The sequence below is a fragment of the Muscardinus avellanarius genome, assembly GCF_963383645.1.
Source record: "Muscardinus avellanarius genome assembly, chromosome: 5".
Lineage (NCBI taxonomy): Eukaryota > Metazoa > Chordata > Mammalia > Rodentia > Gliridae > Muscardinus > Muscardinus avellanarius.
This window is the reverse complement of record NC_137790.1, coordinates 69,364,282-69,371,703: the sequence shown is the minus strand read 5'-3', so window position 1 is coordinate 69,371,703 and position 7,422 is coordinate 69,364,282. Positions and strand designations below refer to the sequence as shown.

The following is a 7,422-nucleotide window of genomic DNA, read 5'->3' as shown; positions in this document are numbered from 1 at the left end:
AGGCCAAGAACCCCACCCCCAAAAGAGCTGGAGGCTGTGGCCCTAGGGACCCCTTTTGAGGCAACTGAACTTAGAGAAGCTGCTCACCTTCCAGGTGTCTCCATTTCCAACACAGCCCTGAATTTCCGCATCAGGACTCTGAGGTGGAGAAACCCATAGGCTTTCTATTCTAGAAGCCCAGCCCGACTTTGTGCTCCAGTTGCCAGAATGGAAAAAAGCTAACTTTGGACCCAACCACGTGAACAAGACTGTTGTGTGCAATATGACTGTTAGCACACTGCTGTCTTTCCAGGCCAGGGACAGATAATGTTCACTTTTTGTATGCACTACTGTATTTCCTTTCTATAAAATTGACTTAGCCGGGCGTGGTGGCGCACGCTTGTAATCCCCGCGCTTGGGAGGCTGAGACAGGAGGATCGCGCGGGTTCGAAGCCAGCCTCGGCTACTTAGTGAGGCTCTCAGCAACTTAGTGAGGCCCTGTTTCCAAATTAAATGTAAAATAGGTCTGGGAGTAGAGCTCAGAGGTAGAAAGCCCCTGGGTTCCACCCTAGTACCACCAAAAAATAAAACAAATAAAGCTGACTTGAATGTAAACAGTGCTAAAGAGACTTATCAGGATTTCTTGCCATGGCTTGCATTTTCCTAGTATAATTCATAGCAAGTTAATTTCAGAGTTCCTGTATCAGGGAGATTATCTGATTCTCTAATAAGAGGCACATCGATGACTTTGATCTTGCCCTTTATACATGAACTCCCAGGTGAGTAGGGGTTTTTCTTGTGTTTTGGTTTTGGTTTTGGTTTTTGCAGTACTGGGGACAGAACCTGGGACATTATATTTTTTTAAATCTTATTGGTGCACTATCGTCTCACATCATAATGTGGATCACGTCCACAATGGCAGATATTCACACAGTACTTGGTGCCCTCCCCTCACTTCCCCTTTTCTCTCCCTCCCAATACTGAGTGTCCAGGTAAACAATGTTATAGTCACATGTATACACATATTCAAATGTAGCTTTTTCATGAATAAACCTCAGCCTTCTTCCTCCCCTACCCCTCCTTTCTGGCTTTGCTGAGCTTTCCCCTCCATTATCCAGAGTCCCTCTGGTATCCCTAATACTCCCTAGCTTGAGCATATTAGAGAAAACATACGGCCCTTCTTTTTCTGTGCTTGGCTGATCTCACTTAACATAATGTTCTCCAGGTCTTTCCATCTTTTTGCGAATGACATGATTTTTTTCTTCTTTATAGCTGAGTAGAATTCCATTGTGTATATTTCCCATAATTTTGCAATCCATTCATCTGTTAATGGAGGCCTATCAACAGATGAACCAGGGGCATTGTACCTCCGAGCTACACCCCCAGCTCTATTTTTTGATTCTTTATTTTTTGAAACAGGGTCTCACTGAGTTGCAGAGGGCCTCACTAAGTAGCTGAGGCTGTCCAAAAACCGCAATCCTCCTGTCTCAGCCTCCCAAATGCTGGGATTACAAGCGTGCGCCACCACGCCTGGCTGTCAGTAGGTTGTGATTTACTGTGAACATGTACAGTGTGTTTAGGGACTCCTGCTTTAAGTAGTGCAAACTTGATCAGCATTTATTGACTCGTTTGTTTTTTTTAATGGATGTTTCAAATAAAATTCTCTATTGTAAATAAGTTTTTTTTTTTTAAAACAGGGTCTTACCAAGTTATAGAGGGCCTCGCCAAATTGCTGAGAATGGCCCCAAAGCTATGACTCTTCTGTCTCAGCTTCCCAACTTGGAGGTTGCAGGCATATGTACCTCTGCGCCAGGCTTCTGATATCATAATTTTTGGTTTGGAGTTGCAGGAAAGACAGAATGACACAATTTTGAGGGGAAAAGTTATTTTCTCAGATGAGGACAAGACACACTAATAAAGTTGAGAAGTTACATGGCCATGAGCAGCTTTACCAATTCCTAATTCTTCAGATATAGTTTTGAATGAAAAAGGAGGAATGGTTGGTAAACAGAAGAAGAGTCTTGGATATTTTGCCCTAAGAATTTAAATTTGTGGCTTTAGACATATCCTGCCCAAACTCAATGAAGAGGAACTACTGAGACAAAGTTATGGTCATAATTACCAAAAAGAAAGCCAGGCAGTGGCCACACTTGTAATCCCAGCATCTGGGAGGCCGAGAAAGGAGGATCATGGTTTGCAGACTTAGGCCCTTTGCAACTCAGTGAGACCCTGTTTCAAAATAAAAAATAAAAAATAGGGCTGAGGCCAGGCATGGTAGCGCATGCTTGTAATCCCAGCACTTGGGAGGATGAGACAGGAGGATCATACAGATTCGAAACCAGTCTCAGCTACTTAATGAGGTTCTCAGCAACTTAGTGAGATCCTGTTTCCAAATAAAGTATAAAAAATAGGTCTGGGAGTATAGCCTGGAGGTAGAAAAGCCTCTGGGTTCCACCCCCAGTACAACCAAAAAAAAAAAAAAAAAAAAATAGGGCTGAGGGTATAGCTCAAAGGTAGAATGCCCCTGGGTTCCATCCCAGTACTGCAGATAACAACAACAACAACCAAAAAGAGTATTTAAAGGTAAACATTTAGCTGGGCGTGGTGGTGCATGCTTGTAATTTCAGTACTTGGGAGGCTTAGTCAGGAGGGTCTGGGTTCGTGGCCAGCCTCAGCTACTTAGTGAGGCCCTCCGCAGCTTAGTGAGACCCTGTTTCAAAATAAAGAATAAAAGCCGGGGATGTAGCTCAGAGGTAATATGCCCCTGAGTTCAATCTTCAATACCACAAAAATAAATAAATAAATAAATAAATAAATAAATAAATGTAGATATTTAGCCAGACACGGTGACACATGCCCGGAATCCCAGCTACTGGAGAGGCTGAGGCAGGAGAATTAAAAAATTTGAGGCCAGCCTTGGCAATTTAGCAAGACCCTGACTCAAAATAAAAATAAAGGGGCTGGGGATGTAGCTCAGTGGCAGAGCACCTCTGGATTCAATACCCAGTACAGAAGAAGGAGAAGGAGAAGGAGAAGGAGAAGGAGAAGGAGAAGGAGAAGGAGAAGGAGAAGGAGAAGGAGGAAGGAAGAAGGAAGAAAAGTCAGGCACAGTGGCGCATGCCTGTAATCCCAGTACTTGGGAGTCTAAGATGGGAGGAACTCAGGTTCAAGACCAGTCTGAGCAACTTAATGAGACTCTCAAACCTAGTGAGAGTCTCAAACCCTGTTTCAAAACAAAAAATTTAAAAAGGGCTGGGGAAGCCAAGCATGGTGGCACATGCTTGTAATCCCAGCATTCAGGAGGCTGAGAAAGGAGGATCACGGTTCACAGATAGCCTCAGCTATTTAGAGAGGTCCTTTGCAACTCAGTAAGACCCTGTTTCAAAATAAAGAATAAAAAATAGGGCAGGGGGTTTAGCTCAGAGGTAAAATGCCCCTGGGTTGCATCCCCAGTAACACAATAAATAAATAAATAAATAAATAAATAAATAGGCTGAGGATAGCATGCCCCTGGGTTCAATTCCCAGTACCACAAAAATAAATAAATAGAAGGCATTTTCTTATAGTAGAAATCATATACACTGAGCAAAGAAAATTAGAAACCACGTTTGTTGATTTTCCCAACGTTCAGCCACAGGGAAAGTCAATGCTCACAGAAGATACTTGAGACTGTGCTCTGAGCTGCTTGCCCCCTGCCTAGAACAAAGAAGTCTAGTGTGCTTCGGGTGTTTCTCATACAAACTGGCCAGCCCTGTTTCTAGCCCAGGGTGTCTCATCCTCAGCACTATTGCTACTAACACTTGGGGTCAGACACATCTTAGTTTCTGAGTGCTGTTCTGTGCATTTCAGGATGTTTGGCAGCCTCCCTAGCTTCTCCTCACCAGGTGCCAACAGCAGCCCTTGCCCTAGATGTGACAATCAAAAACCGTCTTCAGTATTATCAAACATCCCCTGGTGGGGGGAGGTTGGAAGTCCCCCTGGTTTGAGAATCACTGCTGTAGATCTAAGGCAGATTTGAGGGCTTGCTGAAATAAGGGAGGCTTACTCACCATTTTTATTGTTTATGTTTGTCTCTAAGGACTTGTCAGAAGATGGAGAGTGAGAAGAACTGAAGGAGGAACAGAGATGGGAGGGACATCATGCATTTAAACGGGACCTGCAAATCTTCAGGCTCGAAGCCAGGCTTGGTGGCTCATGCTTGTAATCCCAGTACTTGGGAGGCTGAGACAGGAGGATCGCTGGTTTGCAGCCAGCCTCAGCTACTTAGTGAGGCCCCCTGAAACTTACTGAGACCCTGTTTGAAAATAAAAAACAAAATAGGGCTGAGGGTATAGCTCAGAAATAGAATGCCAGTGGGCATGGTGGCGCATGTTTGTAATCCCAGCATCTGGGAGGCGGAGACAGGAGGATCGTGGTCGCAGACAGCCTCAGCTTAGTGAGACCCTTTGCAACTCAGTGAGACCCTGTTTCAAAATAAAGAATTAAAAACAGGGCTGGAGCCAGACGTGGTGGCTCACGCTTGTAATCCCAGTACTTGGGAGGCTGAGATAGGAAGATTGCAGAGGTTTGAAGCTAGCGTCAGCTCTGAGTGAGGCTCTCAGCAACTCAGTGAGACCCTGCTTCCAGATAAAGAATAAAAAATAGGGCTGGGGGTAGCTTGGAGGGAGAATGCCCCTGAGTTCCATCCCCAGTACCACAAAAAAAAAAAAAAGAAAGAAAGAAAGAAAGAAAGAAAAGAAAAAGAAAAAAAGAAGAAAGAAAAGGGGGGAAAAAAAGCCTTGGGCTGAAGAGAAAGTCAAAATGTGGCCGCTATCAGTGCTTCTCAATCGATGTAGTAAATAGCGTGTCATGTAGAACACAAGGAAGCCTTTGTTCCTCTTGGTAACAAGCTGGGCTCTTGTATCTCACCTTCTCAACAATTTCACTCCGGTGACTCTAAATAGATCAGGATGCTCGACATCCCTCCCTTCTCTGCCATGCGCAGTTCGCTGCTGCAGTCTCTTCTTTGCCACATCATCCTCCATCTTGAAATGTCCCCCTCTTGACAGCCAACTCAGTAGCTTTTTTTATCTTGAAAACACTGACATGAGTTCATTTGAAGTAATCTTCCTGGGCTAACTTCTTGTTCTGATCATCCATTTCCCCCTGTATCTCTCACTACTGATGGGCAGAAATGAGGTCACTTTTTTTTCTGACTTTAAAATGTTTATTCTTTTTTTAAAAAAATGGTTGTTTTTTTATACAGCTATAAAAATTCATAATGTTTCTTTGGCAATTAAATATAATAAAATTTTACAACTCTATAAAAAGGTTACTTTTGCCTAAAAAACAGTATGTACTGTGTGTATTGACATGATAATGTTATTCTGGATTTCTCTGCCTCTTACTTACAATCCTACTAACCAATCCCTGGGCCAAATTTCATAAAGAATGGTTCTGTCATGTCATTTTCCCACTCAAAGAGATGCCAGGGACTATAGAAAAAGCTTTTGAAACTTTTAAGTCAGTACATTCCAGTTGATCCCTCAGTCTACCCCACACACACATACCGCCTCAGTTTGACTGGGCGTGGTGGTGCACATTTGTAATCTCAGTACTTGGGAGGCTGAGACAGGAGACAGGAGGATCGCGGTTTGCAGCCAGCCTCAGCTACTTAGTAAAGCGCTCCACAACTTGGTGAGACCCTGTTTCAAAATAAAGAATAAAAATGGAACTGGGGGTGTAGCTCGGAGGTAGAATGACCCTGGGTTCAATCCCCAGTGTTGCAAAAAGAAGAATAAATAAAGGAAGGAAGGAAGGAAGGAAGGAAGGAAGGAAGGAAGGAAGGAAGGAAAAGAAAAATCTCCAGTTCTTCCAATTGTTCTTCACATAGGATAACTTCCAGACACCCCATATGGACACACTAGAGGGCAGTGAATGCAGTCCAAGGATTTCGATTTGGTCTCACCGACTCTACTATTTGGGGTCTGGAATGTTCTTGTTAAAGGAACTATCAGCATTAGTTTTTGTAACACTCACACTGTGTGTGTTGGGGGGAGGGTTCCAGGGATTGAATCCAAGGCCCAATTTGATTTTTTAAATTTTGAAGCAGGGTTTCATTAAGTTGCTGAGGGTCTTGCTAAATTGCTGAAACTGGCACTGAACCTGTGATCCTTCTGTCTCAGCCTCCCAAGTACTGGGATTACAGGTATGTGCCACCACACCTGGCCAGTCACAATGTTAATATATCAGCATTGTATTTCCTCCAAATCCCCTAGTCTTTTCACTTAAGAGAAACACTGAAATGTCAAACTAATATGGGGTCCAGGGGAGTTCTAACCTCCATGAACAGTATAGTTTTTAGTTACAAAGTTTAGAGCTGAACATGGTGGTGCATACCTGTAATCCCAGTACTTAGGAGACTGAAACAGAAAGAAAGCAGGTTCAAGGCCAGCATGTGGTAATTTAACAAAACTATTTCAAAATAAAAAAGAGGGTTTTTTTTTTAATTTTGAAAAACTGAGTTTTTGAAAAGCTGAGTCATCTGGCTGTGTCTGTCGGGGTCTGCGGTGCGAGGGTCCCCAGTGTGAAGTGCCCCAAGGACAGGTCCGCTCTATGCTCAGACCTGGCCTGAGCCCCCAGGGGATGCCATCTTGAGAACCCTGCCGTACTTCTGCCGGGACCAGCTGATGCAGGGCTTCCAGTGGGGCTCCAAGCAGCTAGGCATCCCCACAGCTCATTTTCCTGAAGAAGTAGTTGATAATCTTCCTGCTGATGTATCCATCGTCATGATGGTCCACTGGTGGAAGTGGAGATGTCCATAAGATGGTTGTGAGCACAGGATGGAACCCATACTACAAGAACATGAAAAAGTCTATGGAAACTCACATCATGCCTACTTTCAAAGAGGGCTTCTGTGGGGAAATCCTCAGTGTGGCCACCCTCGGCTACCTCCGACCAGAAAAGAACTGTGATTCTTTAGAGTCACTTATTTCAGCAATTCAAGAAAATATTGAAAAAAAAAATAAAATAAAATTAGATTTACTAGAACATTTGAAACTCAAAGATGACCATTTCTTCCAGGTTCCCAAAAGCAAACTAATGAATGCACACTGAAAAATCATCTTAGTTCTCATCCCACTGTTCACGACTCTGCAGTCTCATCTTCTTTGTACTTTAAAAACCAAACATGTTTCTGTGGCCGTAAATTAGGCATACAAGGTAGTTCACTCTATTATGCGTCCCTGTTAAACCCATCATAGAGTACTTAAAAGATTCATTTAGAAATCAAGGTTTTTCATAATAGGTTTAATAAAATGAATCACTAGAAAGATACTAAGCATCTTACAATGGGAAAAATGTACATAAGTAAAGGTCAGAAAAGTAAATTCCTAATTTGAGCAAGAATTACTATTCTTAGCCTGGCATGGTGGCACACACTTGTAACCCCAATACTTGGGAGGC

The 7,422-nt window shown here is 43.2% G+C and overlaps 1 pseudogene across 1 annotated transcript; it reads left to right on the top strand.

Moving 5' to 3' along the window:
• Nucleotides 1-721: 721 nt before the first annotated feature.
• On the top strand, nucleotides 722-7,113 carry LOC308263507 (riboflavin kinase-like; annotated as a pseudogene). Its single transcript has 3 exons — nucleotides 722-758; nucleotides 3,829-3,959; nucleotides 6,582-7,113. The product of its transcript is annotated as a riboflavin kinase-like (transcript).
• The last annotated feature ends 309 nt before the right edge of the window (nucleotides 7,114-7,422 follow it).